At 43.0% G+C, this 24,933-nt stretch overlaps 1 pseudogene across 1 annotated transcript; it reads right to left on the bottom strand.

Annotated features, from left to right (window-relative positions):
• Positions 1-4,011: 4,011 nt before the first annotated feature.
• On the bottom strand, positions 4,012-21,899 carry LOC308421868 (putative vomeronasal receptor-like protein 4; annotated as a pseudogene). The gene is made up of 2 exons: positions 21,659-21,899; positions 4,012-4,685 (listed from the first exon to the last, which is right to left on the bottom strand). The product of its transcript is annotated as a putative vomeronasal receptor-like protein 4 (transcript).
• Positions 21,900-24,933: the final 3,034 nt, after the last annotated feature.

Here is a 24,933-nt window from a genome sequence, read left to right as displayed (position 1 = left end):
TAGTCTTATGTACTTGCATTCATTAGACAAGCAAACCTATTCTTCTTGAGTGTATATCTCATCACCATCACCACCATCACCACCACCATCATCATCATCATCATCATCACTATCACCATCATCATCACGATCACCGTCATCATTATCACCATCACCATCATTGGTAATGTTCCTTTTTGATGCCCTGGGCAATGAATAATTATCAATTTTTATTTTTGACAACCAAAGCTTTAAGATGATGTACAATTTTATCTTTATTTTTAACAGTTCTTCCTTCTGCTGTTAGAAGAAGTCCTCATTCTTGGTAAATGGCTCCATGCACGTGAGCAGTTGTAAACGTGTATCTGGCTGTCTGTGTAGATGTTAACATTCAGTCCTTTTCCTGTTGCAGTAAATATTAAAAAATATCAAACAGTTTATCTCTACGAGCGCTGAGGTCTCACTCCTTAAGCCTGGTTTTAGTTCAGAGCCACACGCTCCTCTGGCACCCGGTCTGAGCCACCACTGCCCAACTCATCCGTACAACTCCCTTCCTTTGGCGGTTTTCTACTGCTTGTTCTTTACCTCTGTCCCAGGGTATTTCAGTACCCCCAAATCCCACACAAACACAACTCTACAGCCCAATAGCTTTTCATACAGGTTTATATATTCAACTCTCAATCCACAAACCTTCTATACAACAAGATTGCGTCAAATAGACAAAGATACAAACTGCTTCTATATGAGATATTAGACCTATAAAATTCTTAATGTTCATAGCTATTTAACACCAATAAATCCTACCTGGGTCTAGCTGGTCCTTGGTAGGCTCTATGTTTCGATGACCTTCCCCCTCTGTCCTCTCACTCCTTCTGCCTCTCTGACCTCTGACCTCTCTAGTCTCCTGACGCCTTAGACCTCCCTCTCTCCACCCCCTCGCCCCAACCAGTCACTGGCTTTTCTTTATTTTACTAATTAAAATGGGAAGGTTCAGTTGGAGTTTCTCAAGACTAGGCAGCCCTTCTTGGGGAAGTGGAATTGACATTAAAATACAAACAGCTTCGGGGCAATCTACATTTTCCCATGATGAGGGCCTGTGTTAATGCTATTAGTTCAGTCCTTTGAGCTGAAGTGCCTGGAGGAAGAGACTGAGTCCAGATTACCTTCTTTTCTGTAGTCACCACCACCCCTGTTCTCCTCTGACCCTCATGGATGAAGCTGTTCTTGTCCATAAACCAGGTCTGCTCTGTCTCTGACAGAGGAGAATCCCTCAAGTCAGGTCAGGTACTGTGTACCTGGGCCAGACCCTCACCACATTGGTAGAGTAGACAGTCTAAGTCAGGATGGGGTAGGAGAGTCACAGGGTTTAGAGAAACAGGCAGTTGGAAAATAACTCAGTTAAAGTTAATAAGTAAAGTTTGATAATGAATCATGTAGGCATTACTGAGCCATCAATCAGAAGGCTGTGTGAGTACCCCTTCAGTTGCATGGGGGGGGTAGTCCCAATCAAATTCTGTCCCAATGTTAATTTATCTGCATCTTTGACCACCTGTGTTGTGGTTAAAATAATATGTAGGCAAGCTGGCCATCCTGTTGCTACTGGGTCCGGTTTCTTTAATAAATAACTCTCTAGCCATTTCCATGGTCCTAGAGTTTGGGTCAAGACCCCTTTAGCTGTTCCTCCTCCAGCAATCTGTTGAAGATTGGTATTTCTCTTCTCTTGGACCTGAAGCTTTGTTGGCTAGAAGGTTTCTGACCGAATTTCCATTTAATGTCTTTCCTGTCTTGATCTGCACTCTCCGAAACTTTGATTAGATCCCTCAGTGACTTTTCTCTTAGTCTTTTATGCTTCTGTAACTTCTTTCTAATGAATGGTGTGAACTGAAAAATGAAAGCTGTGTTCTCAGGGTCTATGTGTTTTCATCCTTACACACATAGCCTTCATGATCCATTCAAGAAATGCTGCTGGACTTTTATCAATTTCCTGTCTAATATCATATCTAAAGCTTGGCCAAATTATTGTTGAGACCTGCTGAAAGAGCCTGATGGTAAATCTGGACATGCTCACTATCTTTCACTGTGTTGAAGTCCCAGTCTAGGTGGGTTCCCCACTGGGCCAGGAGCCAGTTCCTTGACCTCTGTCTGTGGTGAAGAGAACCTGTAAGAGCTTTGGGTAGGTGACTGCACTGAGTGCCCTAAGGCATATGAAAGGGAGTGGTTGCTTCTCAGTGCACTGAGTGTGGCAGGATAGTGTGGGTTGATGTTAAGGTGATATATAATTTGACAGTGGAGAGGTAGGTGGAGAAAGAGGCTTGAGGAGTGGAAGAGGAGGCAGGAGGCGGAGATTCACAGAGAAAGGAGATGAAAGCTGATGTGAATGTTTCTCTCTGCATATCTCTAGCTTGATGAGGTTGTTATGATTGTTTCTAAGGGGTTATATGAGTCTAATTTATCTTTTATAGATGGCCAGTTTATATCTTTGTCCTCTGGTTGTAAACTTATTGTTTAGAGGGTTTGTGGACTGAGAATTTAACAAATAAACCTGTTTGATAAGTTGATGGTTGTGATTCATGTTTTTACCAGGCTGTGGAGAATGTAAGCTAATTCTAGGCTGGTAGAGGAGCAGCTAGGGCAAGCAGTTTCAGTGTGGTTGCCTGCAGCTCCACACAGGATCTGGTAGTCAAAGTTCCAGACTAAAAGAGATACAGCTGAGAGAGGGTGGTGTGGGGACCCTGTGGTAGAGAAAGAGCCTGGGTGCCAATACTAGTGTGGGATAAAAGGTTTCCACTTTGTAATATTTATTGCAACAGGATAATATCACTGGAGACCTTCTCTTCACAACTCAGAGACCACATCTATTCAGACAGTGAGCAAGCACTTCTCCTGGCAAGAAGGGAAGCCATTTACTGAATAAAAGAGTGACCATGAGTCTGTTCCAAGTTCTGGTCAGGGATACATCTACCCACATGGGGCCTCTCCTGCCCAGTCTGTCCAGGTGTGGAACCCAGCTCTCTGGTAACTCACCTCCAAACTCAGGGAGAGCACAGTTAGGTCTGTAGAAGGACCCAGCTTTAGACCTTTTTAGGAGCTCTGGATGCCTGTGCGCTCTGTACCTTTGCTGGGCAGTGGGGTAGGGGAAGGGATAGATAAGCCTGTGTGAGCTATAAAACAAAAGGGGGTCACCAAGTGATTGCTGGGAGTTGAACTCAGAACCCCTAGAAGAGAAGTCAGTGCTTTTAACTTGTGAGCTGTCTCCGCAGCCTAGTGTTGAAGAACACAGTATATCTACTTTTCATGTCTGCATGGGTTCCCCTCTCAATCCTAAAGCTGACACCATGGGAAAGAGTGGTAGGGCTGGAGCTGGCTGTTTGGCTGAAGTCTGCTTCTGGTGTTCCTTGTCACCCTGTGGTTGTTCCTGTTGACAAAGAAGCATTAGCATGGGGAAGGAGTGAAGACTTTTGAAACACTTTATCTTTTACTCCTGATGCCCTGGGGAAATGAAAGGTCCCCTCACTGTCATCTTCACTCTGCCCTGCAAGCTCAGCTCAGATAAGTCACCTCCTCACCTCCACCTACCCTACCTTGCTCTCATGCCCTGGATTTGAGGGGGTGAAACATTTATTTCTGACAGTGCCATGACCTAAAGTAATATCCCCAGTGCTAATGACAAGCTAAAAGTCACATGGCAGGGATGGCGGAATATGGAATGGTAAGAATCTGCTGTCCACCCTCTGAGAAACCCCAAACTTAAGAATGTGTGGTGCCAGGCTTCTGAAGAAAATGAAATGTATTGCTATAATGTTTAATGTTCTGATACACTAGAACACCATGGCAAATGCCAGTTTGGAGGGGAATGCCTGTAATCCCAGCATTTGGTATCCCAAGGAACTTCAAGGTCAGACTATGCTTCCTACAGGCCTCTATGTCAGGCTTTGCTATATAGCAAACATGTCCCCAACTCTAAAAAGCTGTTTACAATGTACATACCTTTAGCTCATAGAGAAAAGCTACAGAATGTCATTTCTACACTTCTCAGTGAACATGCAAGACATTAGGAATGCGGACATCTCGGCTGATCAGAACATAGGGGCTGAAGCTGGCATAACCAAGTTCTAAAAATGTTTTAATATTTAGTACAATAGGCTCATGTGTCACCGTGAAACCTGTGTATAAAGAGAGAATAAAATCTACCCAATAGAAGAAAAGGAAGCAGGTCATCAGGATGAGAACACTCCATGTAGCTCTGATCTCAGGAGGGGAGTTGTTGGCAAACCTGGAGCTGTAAAGGTAGAGGACTCGCTTGTGGTGCTTATACAGATGGAGAGCCATGGACCCACTGCTCCAGCCCATCATACTCTGAAAGATGACATCACGAAGAGCCATGAGAGAGAGGAACAGCCACTTGATGATATGTCTTGATTGGAGCATATAACAGTGGCCAATGAACTTTGCACCTGCAGACCTGTTCAAGCCACCACCTGCTTTGATGTAGGAGAGCAAATTGGAGCTTATGAGAACATTAATAATCCAAAAAAGGAAAAGAAATGGAAGAACTTGGCAAGATGTCTGTGGTTTGAGCTTTGTCCAAAGGGTAGTCCTGGGACTGATGGTGACAGCCTGGACCACACTGAGGAGGCTGGTGGTGCAGATGGAGAGGCCCCGTGCCATCCTTGCCAGATAAACCATAGCTTTACAGCCAATATCTCCTAGGAAGCTTCTGAAATGAAACACTGTGACTATATCTGTGACTCCTGTGCTACAAATAATCATCAGATGAGAAAATGCCAAATGGATGAGAATAAGGTCTATCGGCCTTTTCTCGATCCCCAAGGCAGAAGTGTATACATATCTCACAAATACAAGGATATTTCCTACAATTCCAGGTCCAGCAAGAGAAAGGAGGACTATTGCCTGTGTAATGTCATTCTGCTTCATCTTCTGATTTTATGTACAGCACTGGGAAAAATCATCTAAGAAACACACATAATACTTTCCTTGCTTATTCTGATGAAAAGAATGGTCTACAACTATATAAACACACATAGTTCTTTTACTTTAAGATGCCTGATCATAGTTTGTGGTTGTTCCTTCGTTTTTGTTTTTTGTTCTTTTTTCAGATTGTTCTTTTCCTCCCCAGTCACATGACAGCAATGATGGCTACCATCAGGATATAAACTTGATAGTTTCCCGCCTTTCACGAGCCTCCATCCCTCAAGTTCATATGACCATGCTCTTCCCAGACAAAAGCTTAATGCATGACATCCCTTTGGCACTTTTCAAGACAACACAGTCCTAAGCATTGGCCTAATGGGCTCCTTCATTTTCCTTCATCTCACCCAGTGTGAGCTCAGGCTACTGGACTGTGTTTGTGCTTCTTCCCGATCCTCTTCACTGCCCCATATACAACTATACGATTGTTGATGTCGAACTAATAAAATGTTGTTGCATTAATAAAATTCTTTCAGCATCTCAGTTGTGCTTGGTCAAGTGGGCCAGGTTCTCGGGTGAGATGATATGGTATCTCCTCTCCCGAAGCCCTTTGACCATGAATTACACAGAGGTTAGTGACTTAGTCAGGGCATGAACATCTAGATTAATTGCCTCAAGGTCATAATAAGTGTGGTAACAATTGCATTCCTAGTATTCATGGGTATAGTTATATTGAAGGTTGTTTCCTTTTGACTTCTCTTAATGCTGTTTTTACCTTTCTTCTGGGCACACCTCCCCTAACAAAACTTAAGAGTCTTAACAGACATATGTCCTCCCAATTGTTTTATGGTCTGTTCAGTCTGTTGATGCTCTCTGTCAAAAATAGCCCAGCCTCTGAGTCCTTCCCAATATCTCACACTGTGATTGCCATCTTTTCTGAATGGCATCTTTTTTTGTTTGTTTTTTACCTTTTATTTTGAAGGAAAAATAAGCCCTGGAAGCAGGAACCTATTCTATTTACTTCACCCCTCGCGAAACATGTAGATGAAATTGCCTACATACATACACAAAAACACACACACAAACACACACACACATACACACACACCTCTATTCCAGGGTGATTGGGAAGAGATATTTATATACATACTTCATAAGCTTTCTCAACCCTCATTTTTCTAGCATGTAAGAAATAACAATGAGCAATCTGTGTGAGACTAATCAAGTCAGGGTGTTTTTCTAAAAACTGTTCATGGATTGTAGGACCAGAATGTGACATCCAGATACATGAGAGAGAAATATCAGCAAACTAGAGAAGGATAAATTATAAAACCAAAAAGCTCAAGCTTTGTAACCTGTCTTCCAAATGCTGTCTGTCTTTCCTAATTGCTATATGCTGGGCTTTGAAGATCTTACTTGTCCCCTTTAAGTCTCACTAATATAGGGAAGGTGCTATGTACCATTCAGTGTGTTGTGAGGATGGAGCAGAGGCACATAGTGCATAGGACAGTGTCTGCCCAGTGTTAAACATGCTCTAATAGCCATTGCTCTAGGATTTTTGTGTCTTGTAAGTTTCCTGCACAATTCTCTGCAATTGCATTGTCTTATGCTCTGAATCAGAAGAGATAAACTTCAGTAACAGTAAAGACATAAGAAAGAAGGGCAAAGTCCCCATTCTGAGAAAGCTAAAGGGCACCTGATATAAGACACTGTGGAGTAGAACCTCTCACTCCGTGAGGACAAACACACACACTGGAGAAACTGCAGAGAGAAAAAGCTTCCCTACACTAGAGCTGAGATTTCAGCCCATGTCTCCTGTCCCTGCCTGGGCTGTAATGAGCATCTCTGGCTCAGTGCACCACACACAGCTGCACTTGGCTCCCTCACAGACATGGAAAAGATCCTGGATGGCAGGTGGGAATGAGAGACTGCTTTCCCCCTAGATATTGTCACCTTCCTCTTTCACAGGGACAGAGAAACACAGACCCTCTCTTCAATCACCTTCCCTAACAATCCTGACCTCACAGCACCTCTGTGAAGGTGAAAGGCAGCTTCAGTCCACTGTGACATGATGTGACACTCACCTGCAGAGTCTGGGCAGGGCTCAGGGGTGTCCTCAGAGCACAGCCAGGCCCCGTTTATTGTCACCCTCAAGCTCTGTGCTCATAACAACTGTCACTGCTAATAGGATGTCACCTCCTCCAGGGGAAAGGGCTCCTTCTGCAATCTCCATCCTGGATGCCAGCTCTGTGCTCTCCCTGGTGCCCTGTCATTTGCTGAGACAAAAACTTTCTGATCCTAATTACAGTGCCTCTGGTGACAAGGGGGGGGACTGTGAAGATGAACAGTAACTCAAGATTCCTTGTGAATGTGACTTTTTCCTCCTCTTTTCCCAAAAAGCCAGGAACTTAAATGAGAAAATTCTGAGAAACTGAGGGAGTTCCTTTCTACTAAACATTTCAAAGTTGAACAGCACCAGGGCTAAAGAGATGAATCAGTGGTTAAGCCCTTGTTGCTCCTGCAGAGGACCCAGGTTCAATTCCAAGCACCCATATGATGGTTCACAGCCATATATAACTCCAGGGGATCTAATGCTGTCTTCTGACATCCATGGGCATCAAGTGCACACATGATACACAAACATATATGCAGGCAAAATATACACAAGTAAAACACACATAAAAGGGAACGAACCTAATAAAATAAAATTTGGGTTTGTTTTTACTTTAAAGCTCAGTATGGCCAGAACAAAACATGTTCAAGGACTGGGGTCAGTGTTTGGTCTTTTGGTTTGTTGTTCAGGGCTGCGCAGCAGGGAGACTTTTAGAAATTATGTCTGATTTTTGCTGTGACCACTGCTTTTACGCAGAGAAGTCAGCTGCCCTCCTGGCTGAGTTTTTCATTTTTCCTTTTACTTGTTGCTTTTTTCTTCACAATCTCAATTTTTCTTGCTGATTGTCTAATGTGAACTGCCAACTATCTGGTCTTTGTCCTGAATTTGCTAAATGTTCTTCCATTCTGATTATTTCAATTCTCTTTAAAGTCACTGGTTATTTGAAAAACAAAACAATTGGGTTTTTCTTTTGTTCATCATTTAAGCGTTTCATTATTTTCCTGTATAGTGTGATAGTGTGAATATAGAAGAACAGCTAGGGTGGACTCATAAAGAAATGTAGTCATCTAAATCCAATCCACATGGGATGAATCAATGCAAGAATAAAGCAGAAGGTGACCCACTGGAGCCAGAAACACATTGAAATCAGCAGAATAGACTTCCCTAAACTACAGTGATGCAGCCAGCACCATAAAGCAGGACACAGCAGAAGATGAAGGAAGTGAGTTCCCTGAGAAACCTTGATGAAGGTTCTGGATGAAGCACTGAGATGGCCTCGTGCAGAGGCTGCCCTGGAGCTGTGAGGAGAGCAGATCCTGAGCACAGGGACAGATGCTCAAGACTGTTGGGGACATCTGTCAGTGGAACGTCAACATTCTGTCCCTGGGTACACACCTTTCCCTCTCAGGTAAGGAGGGAAGGTCCTGGGGCTCCCCAGTTCCTGATCATCCAAAGAGAGACCAACACTTGTGCTTCTGAGGGAAACTGAGTGAATCAATGAATTATCAGGTCCACTCCCCATAATGGTGAGGAGCAGACAAGCTCTGGCTGAGTTCTTCTAGTCAGTGACGTTTACTTGGTGACGTATATTTCTTGGCCACCATAAAATATCAGCAAAGCTTTAATTTCTAAAGTTGTCACCATTTCAGGGAGAAGGAAGACTCTGTAGAATCTTAGGCAAATTCATCTGTGCCTGCCACAATTACCTTATTTAACTCTTAAGTTATCCCAGGTGTAATTATTTACATTTTCCTGCATTGTTTCTATATAAATTTGGCATTTGTTTACAGGTTATTTTTATGTTGTTTTTAGCTAGATCTTGGGTGGGGGAGGCATATGGTTCTGAGCAGTACCCCATATGATTTGGTACAGGAGCGCTTATGCGGAACATGCAGCCTGTGTGCATGCTCTATCCTGTAGTCTTGGGATTTATAAGTTTCACATAAAGGTCTGCAATTCGTCCAGAACTGCCCCTTACAGAAGATGAGAAACAGGGTCTTTCAGACACCAGTCGTGGTAAACCGAAGCTCTGAGCAGGTCTAACCTTCACAGTCTCTTAAAGTAACAGGACACCTTGTTCTCCACTCCGCCCTCATAAAGGGCTTCAATTGCCAATCTAGAAAACTGTGTTTTCACAAGTATTAAGGGATCATTTGGCAAATTTTGTCAAGATAAGAATTCACTGGGTCTTTCCCCCCAGATTTCCTTTTCTAAGTATAATCATACAGAAATACTTGATTTTTTTTTTTTTTTTAGACTTACAGCAGAGCAAAAGCTGCACAGGGTAGTGTTAACTATTTCACAGATAAACTGTAATGGCAGGGTGGGGTGTTTGGCTAATTTAAAATGTCTGGAATGACGAGCCCTATGTAGCAGTGCACTGGAGCCACTATCACAGGTGCTGTTCTTTTTACCCAGACCATGGAGGGAGAAGACACGTGACCCCAGATGACCTCTGGACACACTTGTTCTCTGCAGCCTCCAGTGGTATCTGAGCATTTCCTCTCATATCAGTAGAATCTTTCATCTTTATCTTTTCTTTCTTTATGGTGCTCCTAAGCATCACCATTGTCATTGTCATTGTTATTGTGACAGGCTTGTTCTATGTATCCATAGTTAGTCATTATGTAAAACAGCTTGGTCTGGAAGTTGATCCATCTGCCCATGCCTCCTGTGAGAGCCTGGGTTATGTAAAGGAGCCACTGTGGCCTTGTGAAGAGAAGCACTGTTGCCTTTTTTGTTTTGAGTCTTTTTTTTTTCTTTTCATTTTTCTTTCTTTCTGTTTCCCAACCCAGAGTAAGAACAAAGTGTATTATCAGAGGGAAATGAGTGAAAAGCAGACACAGGGACACACAGTAATACTGATGGGTACTTTTAGAAAATGGTTCTTCTTAACATAATTTTGTTGCTTCTTTGGGAATTCCACATAATGCACCCAGTCCTACCCATTTCCCACCATTCTATATCCACACTCCCTGTAATCTCAGTCCCCAGAGAAAGTAAACAATTAAAGTAAAAATCTCCCCAACAGCTCTGGGCAGGACCTGCTTCTCCATCAACTGCAGCCTTTTCTCCTCCAGCCACTGCCCGAGTCTCCAGTTGTGCCTCACTTGTTCCACTTTGCTCCGCAGTGTCTCCTGCATCCGCATCACACATTCATTCACTGCAGTGCTGCTGGGAGCTGCACTGTGTGAACCCCTTTACCACAATTGCTTTACCTGCAAATGTTCACTGCAGTGAGTCATCTGCTACACCATCAATACCAGACCCTCACAGAGACTCTCCTCAGTTGAGCTGAATTTATCCAGAGTCAGGCAGATGCTGTGGTCACGACCCTTGGCAGCAGCCTGGGTCTGGACATTGCCATGACCCCGGATGGCAGCACAAGCCACTTAGAACAAACAGTTCAGCAGAATGGCCCCTGGACGTCAACATGGACCCAGTCCAGAAGCCCAGACAATGAGTTTCTAGTTGTCCCTCAGTGACCATAGCATCAAAAAGACTCCGGCTATGGACCAGGCATGGCCCCTCAGCTGCAGCAGAACAGAAACCTCAGCATATCCTCAGGTGGCTGCACAGGCTCCATCTTCACACTGCAGTCTCCTCTCCCCACGGTGCACACTGCTATGCTCTCCTCCCCCTATCTCCCCACCATGTACTCTGTCTTCCCACTCAGCCATCACGTATTTGTGCATCACAGAGTCACTTGGGTGTCATCCATCTTTGCCCCAGGCCACAGGGTTGGGGGTGGGGGTAAGGCGTGGGCTGGGGTTGAAGGTGGGTCTGTAACAGGATTCTTCAATACCTGCTGCTGGTTTACATAAAGAGCATTATTTCTATTCATTGAATCTGCAAAGCATGCCTCTATATGTGCACGGGCTCCCCAGCAACAATGTGCATAAGGGAACAGTGAGGAAGGAGGATGTCAGGAGACCAAATTCATCTGGATTCAATGTAGAGGGCACAGTGGAGGTGACCAGTGAGAGCAGCTAACTCCCAGCAGCAGAGGGGTCTCCTCCAGTCATTAGTGGTAACGGGACCTTGTAAGGATAAGTGAATTAATAATATAATCTGAAGTGCATTAAAGACCATTAATGATGGTCCCAGAAAGGACAAGGGATAAAGCTCATCTTCAAAGGGTGCTGTGTCAGTGTGATCTCCAAGGGAGGCTCCAACTAACAATCTAGCCACCACTCCTGCACAAACTTCTACAAAGGTACCTCACACCAACAGATTGCATCATGGGGCATTGCTGCAAAGCTACTTCATTCAGGTTTAATTATTCCTTTCTTGACACTTCAAGGAGACTCACAAGCCTAGGGAAGTACCCCAAACTTAGAACGCTCACAAGGCCTATTAAGACAAAAAGTAGTAGCACTTCCTCAGTGCAGCTCTGGCATAGGGCTTAGCCGCAGCACTCCACCCTGGTGCAGTTGTCTCCAGTCCTTGGAGAAAGTAGAAAATGCCCTTGATGTGATAAGACCCCCACCCTGATGCTATGGGAAAGAGACTACCAAGCTGTAGCAAGCTTGTAACAACAGGAAAGAATGTACTGGTCAATAATAACTGGACAAGTTATTCCTTCCAGGTCAAAGAGGTCTTTTTCCAGATATATGATCCCTTCTTGCAGTCTAGACAAGCGTTATCAGTTTGAAGAGTAGCATCCCTCTACTCCTTTACCCAATCATGTAATGTCAAACCCAGCTTGTGCATTTTTCTATATAAACCCTAAGCCCCTAGACCAGAGCACCACATACCTAACCTATTGCACAGGAAGGGTTGTGTCCTGGGTTCAAACTTTAATAAAAAGACTCTAGTGTGCGTACATCAGAGTTGTGGTCCCTGGTGTTCTCCTGGGGTTCTCAAGAACTGGACATAACAGGCCTTCCCAGAGAGAGATAATCAGAAAACACTTGCTGGGAAGAAAGGAGACTTCCTCTTTTCATGGAACAGCTGCCTGCAAATTGGTCAGGGAATGCCACTTTTCTGTATAGTTTCCTGCCGTGTTGACACATGCTGGATTCGTCTGATAAAGAAGAACTTCAACTGAGAAAATGGGTCCATGATATTGTCCTATAGGCAAATCAGTGTGGAAAATGGAGGGTGAGGGTAAGTAGATCTGAGGAAAGGGGAAGTGTCTGGAGGAAGGAGCTGGGGTGAGTAGAGGGAGGAAATACTATGCTAATATATATATTATATGAGAGAAAAATCTATTTTCAATAAAAACAAAACACTCTGATCAAAATTAAAAAAAATCACATCCATTGGATTCCATAGGTTTGGGGTATGTTGTATTTTTATTTTCATTCAATTCTAAAGTGTCTTCTTTGTCATTCTTGGTTTCTGTACTGACCCACTTTCCATTCAGTAGTGAGTTGTCCAGTTTCTATGTGTTTTTATACTTACTGCTGTGACGGCTGTTATTGAGATCTAGCTTTAACCTATGGTGTGCAGACAGGATGCACAGGGTCATCTCAACTCTCTTATAAATCTGATGAGAGTTACTTTTTGTCCTAGTGTGTATTCAATTTTGGAGAAAGTTCCATGTGCTTCTGAGAAGAAAGTATGTTCTTCAGTGTTTGGGTGTAATGGTTTCCAAACATTTCTTAAGTCCATTGGGTTTATGGCTTATTTATCGCCACTGTTTTTCTGTTTAGATTTATCTGGATGACAGAGAGAGTGGTACTAAGTCATCCACTGTCTCTCTGTGAAAATCAATATGTGATTTTTAAGTTTCCTTTATGAACCTGAGTGCCCTATATTTAGCATATGAATGTTTACAATTGAACTATCCTTTTGGTCAGTATTCCATTTAATGAGTATGTAGTATCCTTTCAAATTAGCTCTTCTGAGTAATTTTGCTTTTGAAGCCTATATTGTCAGATATTAAAACACTATGCCTGATTGCTTCTTGGGTCAATTTTCTTCTAAAACTCTTTTCCGTCCTTTTAGCCTAAGGTTATAAGTAGCCGATGTCTAGGTGTGTTTTGTGAGGCTATAAAATGATGGATACTGTTTGCTAATCGAATCTATTCGTCTGTGTCTCTTTATTAGGGTTGCAATGATTCATAGTCATTATTGAACAATGTGCATTCATTTCTGTAATTAGTTGATTTTCAGTAGTTTATTAGACCTCTTTTAATTAAATATTCTGGATCTCTTGAGTGTTTAACTTTCCCATCAACCTCAAGTATTCCTTCCAGATCTTCTGTAGGCTGGTTGAGTGCTAATAAATTAACTGAATCTGTTTTTAAAATGGAAAGCATTCCTTTCTCCTTCAGTTATGATTGATAGTTTTGTTGGGTATAATTGGCTGGGTTGACATCTGTATTCCTTCAAAACCTGCATTGCACTGATCTGAATCCTTCTGATAAGAAATTTCCGTAGAGAAGTCAGCTGTTATTTCACTGGATATGTCTTTGTAGGTAACTTTGTCTTTCTGGCTTGCAGCTTTCAATAACTTGTCTATCATCTGAACATTTGGTATTTGGTCTCCTTAATGACATGGAGTATTTCTTTTCTTGTTCTCTGATTCTTACATCTTGATAAGCATCTCTTTCAGGGAATTTTTACTAGGGAAGTTTTATTCATGTGTAAGGACACATAGCTATTTTATTCTTTTTTTTTTTTCTTTAAAAAAGAAAGCCACAAGTTTCACAAGTAGGAATTGATTGGCTTCAAAGTTGCAATCATCTTGCCTCTCACATCAGTGACATCTTTAATCTTTATCTTTGTTGTCTGGTACATGAAAGCATCATCGTCAACAACATCATGATCAGCAACAACAGCAGCATAAGATCCTTTTGCAGCTCTTTGGTGGTAAAGATCTGGATGCTGCTGTGGTGAGCACCCAGGCTTTTACAGAGGGCAGCTGCAAACAGACTTTGCTTCAGCCACTTATAAAAGTCAACTCCACACATTTAAACAAAAATGGGAACTATAAACATGTTGCTGTGAATATTAAATAAGAAATCTTTAACTCTTTATCGCCCCTCCACCCTGAAGTCTCACTCTGCAGATGCCTCCCTCATGTGGATCCTGGCATACAGACTGTCACTTGGTCCGCAAGCTGTACTCTCAACATGGTTCCCTTCCCTGGTGATTCATTCCATTCTCCCTACTTCCTCCATCCCGGGTGAAATTACCATCCTGGTGTCTTCTTTCCTCCACCGCCAGTCATGAATCTGAAAAACACATTTTTCATAGTAGCATTTTTGGAATTCATGAAGCAGCTTTGTACACATGTATTGTTGCAGATGAGGTCCCTGAAACTCCTCCCTTCACTGTGGACTCTGAGATGTTGTCTGCTCCAACAGGTGAGTTTTATAACAGCTATTCAAATCTAAAGTTTAAAAGAAATTTTTTTATTTTTTTAGCTCTATACTCTCAAAACTGACTAGTTCAAATGTGGTCTATCTGTGATGACTCCAGCTTGTGTCAAGTTGACACAAAACCAGCCAGTACAATCAGACAAAGACCTACCAACAGTTCTGTCCTGACTCCAGCCTAAGTATCTTCAGAAATTTATCTCCTTTGACCTTTCTGGACTGAAGGACCAGCCTTGTCAGTGTCAGAAGGAAAATGGAGGACCTGAGGCTCACACAGCCTCTCAACTCCTCCCTGTCTTAGTCAGAGAGAGACTTCACCTGTAATGCATCTCTCAATTCACAGCCAAGGGGATGAAGATCTTACCTCCGTGTTCTCACCTGAACCTCTGTGGTGCAGTCAGCTCTGGGGCAGCTCTGGGAAGGTGATATTTGAAGAAGCTCTTGCCAGGTCATATTTGTACTGTCTGGACCTGTGGGGCTCTTGGCTGCCATCAGGTGCTGCAGACTTCAGGTTTCATGTTGTCACAGTGTCAGGGGGAAGGAAGGTCACTGCAGGGTCTCAGTCCCTGAAGTACAGCTTCCCTCTCTCCCAGTTACAGCATCTGATTTGCTGAGAAGTTACTTCCGGCTTCATTAGGGTTAATTATTTGGAGATGTGAGGTGAGGGAATGAACAGCTAGCCAAGTTTTTGTGCACTGAGCTTCCCCAATTTCCTAACTTATTTTCACTTTTGCAAAGTGCCAGCCTGTGTCCCTGGTAGGGGACCAACTTCTATCACATGCACACCAAGTCACTTGCTTCTTTTTTATATTCCTTGTTAGACAGGAATAGAATAGATGATACTCAGCACTCTGGGATTCTGCTTCCTGCGGAAGTTCCAAATATAAGCTTTATGTTCCTTGTGTACCTGTGCCCATCAGTAGCAAAGGTCTTTAATTATTTCATTCCTGCACAGTAAATATCATATGGCATTTGAATTGTCAATGCCTTCTCTACCTTAGCCTTATTCCAAAAGCAATGCTTACTTATTGTAAAATGGATTGCGGATACTTCTGAAACTCATGTGTGCCCAGGAGTGGTCATTCCAGATACTTTCAAACTAGACTCTAGAAGGCAACTTCCTAACCTGGGTGTAAAATGACGTAACTAAATATGTGTGCTTGAGAATAGAAGTGACCACATCATCACTTTGTTCCTGGAGAGAAGTACCGCTGGGTTCCCTTGGGAGATGAACGACTACTCTCCCTCTGTGTCCTGTGTGATGGTGCCTCCATCCATATGTGTATGTCCAGCGGACACATGAGAGAATCTGAAAACGCTTCTTCTGTAACTGAAGTGACAGCTTTTGAGGAAACAAGGATCTCTACACACTCTATTTAATGGGGGCATCCGGGTGCAGAGAAACTAAGTTGCATGTTATTTATGTCAGAATAGATAGAGATTTTAAAAATTATTTTCTCCAGTCCAACAAGGACTACTTCCTTCTGATGTCTTTTTTTTTTCTTTGAGTCATGGCTTCTCTGGGTAGTACTTGCTGTCTTGGTACTCACTTTATAGATCAGACTAACCTCAACTTGGAGATCTGCCTGCTTCTATCTCCTGAGTGCTAGGATTAAAGGCCGAATTACAACTGTCTGGGTCTCTGATGTCTGTGATATTTTGTTTAGAAAACTTCTAAGTTTCTTCTCTGTCGGTGAAATATTAACAAAAATTCTATTAAAATATGTGTTGCTCTGACTAGTTTGTTCAAGCAAAGGTAAAAAATTAGAAAGAGAGCCCTTTATGCAGCTTTCATCTGGGAGATTGGAAGACAAACTGACTACCCACAGACAGAGGACACACAGGGGACGTCTGTACAGGAAGAGACCCATCGCCCTTCATATGAACCACTACTCAGTACCATTGACCCACTGTGCAAACCCATGAGACTCTGAAAGACCGTGTCACAAAGACAGAGGGATGGAGGAGGGCACAGGTTGAGGGGAAGGTGAAAGGTTGAAAATGAGAGGGGAGAGAAAACCCTCACCTCACTGTGAGGATGACACTGAGGACAGGAAGTTTGGTCCCTGATGGAAAGACAGATGAGGGGCAGTAAATAGATAACAGAGAAAGCAAACATCCAGACCAGAGACAAAGGCTTAAAGGCCTGGCAGGCTTTTCTCTTGCCATGAAGACCCCCTGCCTGTGACTGGTCTCAGAAGCTAGAGGCTAGATCAGGACAAGTTTATTCCACAGTTTTCGGCCCATCAGCCTCCTTTCTTTCTTCAGACTGACCGTGTTTACAGCAGGAGAGAAAGACCCTCACGATGTTCGGAACAGTCAGCTCTCGAGCAGACAGTGGGCTTTGGCTTCTCAAGGCCCATCTTGCTTTGCAGAGGGTCCTTCTCTGAGTGTGTCCTCACTGTGAGTGTGTGTCCTTCTCTGAGTGTGTCCTTGCTGTGTGTGTGTCCTTCCCTGAGTGTGTCCTTGCTGTGTGTGTGTCCTTCCCTGAGTGTGTCCTCACTGTGAGTGTGTGTCCTTCTCTGAGTGTGTCCTCACTGTGTGTGTCCTTCTCTGAGTGTGTCCTTACTGTGTGTCCTTCTCTGAGTGTCTTCACTGTGATTGTGTGTCCTTCTCTGAGTGTGTCCTCACTGTGATTGTGTGTCCTTCTGTGAGTGTGTCCTCACTGTGTGTGTCCTTCTCTGAGTGTGTCCTTACTGTGTGTGTGTCCTTCTCTGAGTGTGTCCTCACTGTGTGGGTCCTTCTCTGAGTGTGTCCTCACTGTGTGTGTCATTCTCTGAGTGTGTACTCACTGTGTGGGTCCTTCTCTGAGTGTGTCCTCACTGTGTGTGTGTCCTTCTCTGAGTGTATCCTTACTGTGTGTGTGTCCTTACTGTGTGTGTGTCCTTCTCTGAGTGTGTCCTCACTTTGTGTGTGTCCTTCTCTGAGTGTGTCCTCACTGTGTGTGTGTCCTTATACTTATCAAAAGCCCTTTTCATTTTACTGTGTTTCTCTTTTTTGTTGGATATTTTCCCTGCCTCTACATCTTTTTTAACTATCAGAGAAAATGAACTCAATCAAAACCCATAGACAGCCATATGATGACTAAGGAAACTCCACTGTATGCTGGGCATTGGCCTTGGTACCCATTAGCAGGTTTTTCTCTGACTACAGTCCCTAGAAGATAAGTTCTCAGTACCCAGACTCAGTGGCCCCTTCACAGAAATGTACAGCTGTAACCATGTCTATCTGCCATTTGACTTCTATATCCTGCTTATGCAGATATTCAAGGGCTGGTCTAAGACTGCCTGGACTACCTAATTTTGGCAGAGCAGAGCAGCTCTTGGCTTATTTATGAAGATGCTGAAGGTCTTTTTGCATTTTTGCCTCTAAATATCCTTCCCTCACCTGCCTTTCCTTGGCAGTCTCAAGTTTGACTTAGAGACTGATGTTCTGGTAGCAACTTTAATAAATTATATTCCATACGACATCTGTGGCAGGGGGTCACAAACTCTATAATAATAACTGTAGCACAGTACAATATCCATGATGCATTGCAACTCCAGATCTGATCACCCTCCTGACTTCTGTGATAAAACAGGCATATTTGTAGCTTATTACAAAGTTAGAGATCAAAAAGAGAAATAAACAAGCAAGAATTTCTCATGTAGTCTGTGGTTGAAACTTCCTCCAAGGGGTAGTCCTGGGGTCGATGGTGATAGTGAGGACCATGTCGAGGTGACCAGCAGAGCAGGTAGAAAGGCTCAGAGACACTTGTTCTAGGGAAATCCTAGGACTTCCTGAAAGAAACTGTAGTCACACCTCTGACTCTCTGAATGCACAGAGGTGGAGAGTGGAATTGTGCTTCTCTTGGACAGGGAGGTGGGGAGTAGGTGAGGCGTTGGTCACAGGTACAAAGTTGCCCTCAGGTAGAGTAATTCCATGGATACAGTGCACACATTGTGACTGTGGTGTGCACTGTAATGTGCACTAGGAATTCACTGAGATGGCAGGGGCTTTCCCTTTACCCAGGAAATTATAATGAAAGAGCAAATGGATACATTAATGAAGTTCATTTGTGAGGTTTGAAAGTTGTACCAAAATTATATCTGTTCAAGCTTAATTATATACCGCTTTTATTTTTAATAATGCACGAGAAATTATCGAAAATAAAACAGCTTTGGATATAAATGTCAGGTGAGGTAGTAGTGACCTCTCATTCTCACCCAGTCAGTCCATAAGATGTCAGAACACAGTATGTCAACACCCACAGGGTTGCTTTAGAGATAGCCCTCCTCCCTAGCCATGCATCTACCTCAAAACACTCTGGAAAAGGTGGTTGTTTTAGTCAGGGTTCTCTAGAAGAATGGAAAATGTTATATATATTTAATAATATAATATGAGATATATGTGCATATAAACTGCTAGAAGCTATTAAGTCAGCTTGAAACTAGTAAGAAGCACTAAATGGCATGGGAGACTCTAAGACCAAATGTTTTATTTGATCCTGGAGACTGTAAGCCTGAACAGTTAGAGTAGTCTCACCATAGCTGTCTCACTGGGGGCCATAACTGGTAGTTAGACCACAGTCATGTGCCTCAGTAGTCCCAATGTGGCTCCGGAAGCCTGGAAGTTTCCTAGAGAGCCACTGGTTCTGCTGTGAGCAAAGGAATTATCCCCAGTAGCAGCAACAGATTAAATGAGTTCAGAGACAGGAGGGAAGGCCAAACAAGCATGAGGCAAGATGATCTTCGACACACTTTATACCTGGGCTTTTGCCATTAGGGGCCACCCACAATCAGAGTGTGTTTTCCCACATCAATCAAGGCAGACTAACTCTATGTGCTCATTACTCAAGCAATTCAAATTCGTGACAGGCTGACATAAACTCTAAACATAAAAGTAGCCTCTAATCTATATGATAAAATGTTACAGAACTAGTTTATGTTAGCAAAGAGCAGTGTTTCAGAGATCCACAGCCTGGTCTATCTCATGCTTTATTCTGGAGAGTTTCACTCTTGAACCAGGGAAGGAACTCGGCAGCCTTGGGTTCCCTCCAGCCACAGCTCAGCTGCAGATCGAGCAGTTCAACCTCACTCCCTACAAGGTCTGTTTGGGGTTTTCTGCTTATCCTGGGGAGGAACTGCAGTGAGCTGATGGGCAGCTTTGGTCAACAGCCCTCCATGGCCCTGTGTCCCTTCAGGAGTGTCACTCACACAGCTCAGAGCAGAGGGGGAGTCTCCCTGGGATGCCTGCAGTGCAGTGTCTTGAGGTCCATGCAATTTCTGGACTCTCTCTGTCCTTCAGGCCTGAGGGCTCTGGAGGTTTTGGCAGCACCAATTCCCTGCTGCTTTGCAAGGCTATGCCACCTTGGTTTCACCAAACAGATCCTCGGCGCTCCCTTGTCACTGTGGTCCCCTTGTCTGTGAGGCCAACAGGGTACACCTGCACAGCATAAGGGAAGATGGAGTCTGGGATTCTGGAACAAAAAGGACTCGCAAACACTGGGATGTCCAATGCAGGCCATAGTGAGTGACAAGGAGCCAGAGGTGGAAAATCCAGTGTTAACAGTCTGACAGTGAGGTGTGGAAGCTTGAGTGTGAACGATCTGTCAAAGAGGTACTTACACATCAGTGTGCCAGTGAGGCCTGGCCCGGAGCGTAGTTTCCAGACCTTCCACGGCACCATGTGAGAGAAGCGGTTTCCCAGACTCTGTCATCTAACCTGGTCATAACCGTCCCTGTCCATCAACACCAGAGTCCTTAGATTTGGAACCCAGCTCTGTCATGCAGTTACTGACCACAAGTGTCCTGCTCCGGTGACGTCACTTGTCTCACTGTCATCTTCACTCTGCCCTGCAAGCTCCGCTCACCTCCACCTACCCTACCTTGCTCTCACGCCCTGGATTTGAGGGGGTGAAACATTTATTTCTGACAGTGCCATGACCTAAAGTAATATCCCCAGTGCTAATGACAAGCTAAAAGTCACATGACAGGGATGGCGGAATGTGAAATGGTAAGAATCTGCTGTCCACCCTCTGAGAAACCCCGGTCATAAGAATGTGTGGTGCCAGCCCCCTTTCCTTCCTACAGCCCCTCCCAGTTTCTCTCCTATGCCCTCAAACTAATACCCTCTTTTCCTATATTATTGTTACATATATACATATGTGTATGTATATGTACCCACAAATACTTAATTACAACCTTAAAAAATGTATTCGTATACTTCTATGCAAAAATGTACATTTATCTTTGTTTTTTAAAATAAAAATTTTCAATTAAGAAAAAAAGAATGTGTGGTGCAAGACTTCCGAAGAAAATGAAATGTATTGTTACAATGCTTAATGTTGTGATACAGTAGAACAGTATGGCAAATGTTGGTTGGGAGGAGAATGTCTGTAATCCCAGCTTTTGGCATCTCAAGGTCAGACTGGACTTCAGAGCAAACATTGTGCCCTCCTCCCAAACACAAACACCTCTAAAATTCATCATGGCAAAGCAGTTTACAATATATATATATATATATATATATATATATATATATATATATATGTGTGTGTGTGTGTGTGTGTATGTGTATGTGTATGTGTATATGTGTATATATATATATATATATATATATATATATATATATATGTGCTTAACATAGAAAATAGCTGTGGAATGTAATTTCTATGCTTCTCAGTGAGCACTAAGAGCACAGACATCTCGGCTGACCAGAACATAAGGGCTGAAGCTAGCATAACCAAGTTCTAAAAATATTTTAACGTTTAGTAAAGTAAAATTTCGTGTCGACGTAAAACCTGTGTAGAAGGAGAGAATGAAATCTACCCAATAGAAGAAAAGGAAGCAGGTCATCAGAATGAGAACACTCCATGTAGCTCTGATCTCAGGAGGGGAGTTATTTGCAAACCTGGATCTGTAAAGGTAGAGGACTCGCTTATGGTGCTTATACAGATGGAGAGCCATGGACCCACTGCTCCAGCCCATGACACCCTGGAAAATGACATCACGAAGAGCCATGAGAGAGAGGAACAGCCACTTGAAATGTCTAGAGGGCAGCATATAGCAGTGGCCAATGTACGTTCCAGCTACAGAACTGTTCAAGCCACCACCTGCTTTGATGTAGGAGAGCAAGTTGGAGCTTATGAGAACATTAATAATCCAAAAAAGGAGGAGAAAGGGAAGAACTTGCCATGAGGTCTGTGGTTTGAATTTTGTCCATAGAGTAGTCCTGGGACTGATGGTGACAGCCTGGACCACACTGAGGAGACAGGTAGTGCAGATGGAGAGGCCCCGTGCCATCCTTGCCAGATAAACCACAGCTTTACAGCCAATATCTCCTAGGAAGTTTCTGAAATGAAACACTGTGGCTACATCTCTGACTCCTGTGCTACAAATAATGATCACATTAGAAAAAGCCAAGTGGATGAGAATAAGGTCAACAGGTTTTTTTTCAGTGCCCAAAGTAGAAGTGTACGCATGTCTCATGAATATTAGGATATTTCCTACAGTTCCTGGTCCAGTAAGAGAAAGGAAGACAATTGCCTGGATAATGTTATTCCACTTCATCTTTTCACTTTATACCAGGAGAAAATCTTGTAAGAAACACATAATATTTTCTCTACTTATTCTGATGAAAATAATGCTCTTAACTGTGTGAACACATGTGGCACTTTACATCATGATACTTGACCATGTTGTTGCTCTTCTTTTTAGTTTGTTTGGGGTGTTTTGGGTTTGTTTGTTTGTTTAATTCCATGGAAATGGTGATGGCTATAATCACGACCTAAACCTGATAGTTTCCTGCCTTTCATGAACATCCATCCCTCAACTTCATATGACCATACTCTTCCCAGACAAAAGCTAAATGCACGACATCATTTTCTCTTTTTCAAACCAACACACAGTCCTGAGTATTAGCCTGTCCGGCTCCTTCCTTCCTCTTCATCACACCCAGTGTGAGCTCAGGATACTGGACTGCATTTGAGCTTTATCCTGGCCCTCTTCACTGCCCATACACAACTATCACTTAAATGAGATTGAACGAATAAAATGTTTTCTGCTTCTTAGTGCTTAGTGAAGTGGACCAGTTTCTTGGGGGAGATAATATGGTATCTCCTTTTCCCCATAAATTATACAAAGGTTAATGACTGGATATGAAGGTTGAGATCACTGGCCTCAAGATGGGACTAAGTGTGGTAAAGAAAAAAAAAATTGTGTTCTCAATCTGCATAGGTAGATCCATACAAGGTGATTTTTCTTTTTATTCCTATTTTTCCTGCTTCTACCTTTTCTTCTGGGAACATTTCCCTCAACCAAACTCCAGGAAAACTGTTCTTGTAGAGTCTTAAAAATGGCATGCCTTCCTAATTGTCTTAAGATAGGTTTAGCCTAATGATGCTCTCCATCAGAAATCCTTCGGGCCTGCCAGACCCCCTTGTATCTCACACTAACTGTAATCACTTTTTGAATGGTGTCTTTTGCTCTGTTTCTTTACTTTGTTCGAGCAAAATAAAATGAGCCTTTGAAGCTCATTTGTTTTACCCTTCACAAAACAAATAGAACTTCACATGACAGCCTTAATTTCTATTCATCCTCCAAAACTTAACATCTCATTCACATCAAAATCAGGTTTGAATTACTTTCAGACCCCGTCAAAGACATGTTGCCATTGGTGCTTACTTACATTTCCACAGGAATACGTGCTGTGTTATCCAGGGCTGATATTTGCCCAACCCCCATTCGTCATAGCATGTGCTTAGAGCTTTATCACTTAAGCTTTCCTTCCTCAGAAGGCTGTGTTGTCTGTGTATCTTCTCCATCCCTTTACTGAACAGTGAGCAGGCCTCAGAGACACTAGTTTGTATGTAGGCTGTAAGTATTAGCATAGTACTTGCTCAAAAGGTATAGGTTGCTCAGTGAAGTTATTGGTTTTACAAATGCACTTTAATCACAGGCATGATTTGGCAAAGCAATTCTGAGAAACATTGAGCTGGGCTCTTTCCAGAAGATTGATAAAACTCAGTATCACAGAAAAGCCAATTCACTTAGGAAGCCACATTTACTAAGTATCTAGCACTTTCCCATTTGTCCAATAATGTGAGCTTCTACCTTTTGACCAATTTAGTGATTGGCATGGGTTTACCCATCAAGTCAAGAAACTTACCAAAAAAATCTTTATTTCAACTTGAAATCCTTCTACATTAATCTAATTATAATTTGGTAGCTTTCAGATATACCTGAATGTGCTTGCTGAGATGACAATAACGAAATTTATAACAATGAAACTGTCTTTGATTTCCACCCTTGTTAATATAGTTGAAAATGCCACACACAGAGACACACATATGCAGACAAACACACACAGACAGAAAGAGAGAGAGAAACAGACAAATGTGTCTCTTCCAAGGATTTGGAAGAGATATTTCCACATATGTTTAATAAACTCATCCCTCCAGTATGTAAGAAATAACAAAAAGCAATCTATGTGAAACTAACCAATTCAGTATATTTTTTCAGAAATGTGTCATGGACCATAGAGGCTGAATACAAGGTCCAGATACATGACAGAGAAAAATCAGTAAACTAGAGAAGGATAAATTGTAACCAAAAACCTCAAGCTTTTTAACCCTCTATTCTGTCTGTTAAATGCTGTCTTTCCTAATTGGTATATGCTGGTATTTGAACATTTTATTTGTCCCTTTGAGATTCACTAACTTAGAGAAGATGCTTTGTACCATTCGGTGTGTTGTGAGGATGGAGCAGAGGCGCATAGTGCGTAGGACAGTGTCTGCCCAGTGTTAAACATGATCTAATAGCCATTGCTCTAGGATTTTGTGTCATGTCAGTTTCCTGCACAATTCTCTGTAATTGCTCACTGTGTTACATTTGAGTCTGGTAACAGAAACTCAGGAAAAATGAAACCATAAAAAAGAAGAGCAAAGTCCCCATTCTGAGAAAGCTAAAGGGCACCTGATATAAGACACTGTGGAGTAGAACCTCTCACTCTGTGAGGACAAACACACACACTGGAGAAACTGCAGAGAGAAAAAGCTTCCCTACACTAGAGCTGAGATTTCAGCCCATGTCTCCTGTACCTGCCTGGGCTGTAATGAGCATCTCTGGCTCAGTGCACCACACACAGCTGCACTTGGCTCCCTCACGGACATGGAAAAGATCCTGGATGGCAGGTGGGAATGAGAGACTGCTTTCCCCCTAGATATTGTTGTCACCTTCCTCTTTCACAGGGACAGAGAAACACAGACCCTCTCTTCAACCACCTCCCCTAACAATCCTGACCTCACAGCACCTCTGTGAAGGTGAAAGGCAGCTTCAGTCCACTGTGACATGATGTGACACTCACCTGCAGCGTCTGTGCAGGGCTCAGGGTGGGTGTCACCACAACACAGTCGGCCCTATTTATTGTCATCCTCAAGCTTTGTGGTCACAACAACTTTCACTGATAATAGGATGTCACCAAGAAGGAGTTTGGCTCCTCCAGGGGAAAGGGCTCCTTCTGCAATCTCTATCCTGGATGCCAGCTCTGTGCTCTCCCTGAAGCCCTGTCATTAGCTGAGCAAGAAAATTTCTGCTACTTACTATA

This window comes from Micromys minutus, assembly GCF_963924665.1.
Source record: "Micromys minutus genome assembly, chromosome: 6".
Taxonomy (NCBI): domain Eukaryota; kingdom Metazoa; phylum Chordata; class Mammalia; order Rodentia; family Muridae; genus Micromys; species Micromys minutus.
This window is presented reverse-complemented; position numbering and strand designations above follow the sequence as displayed.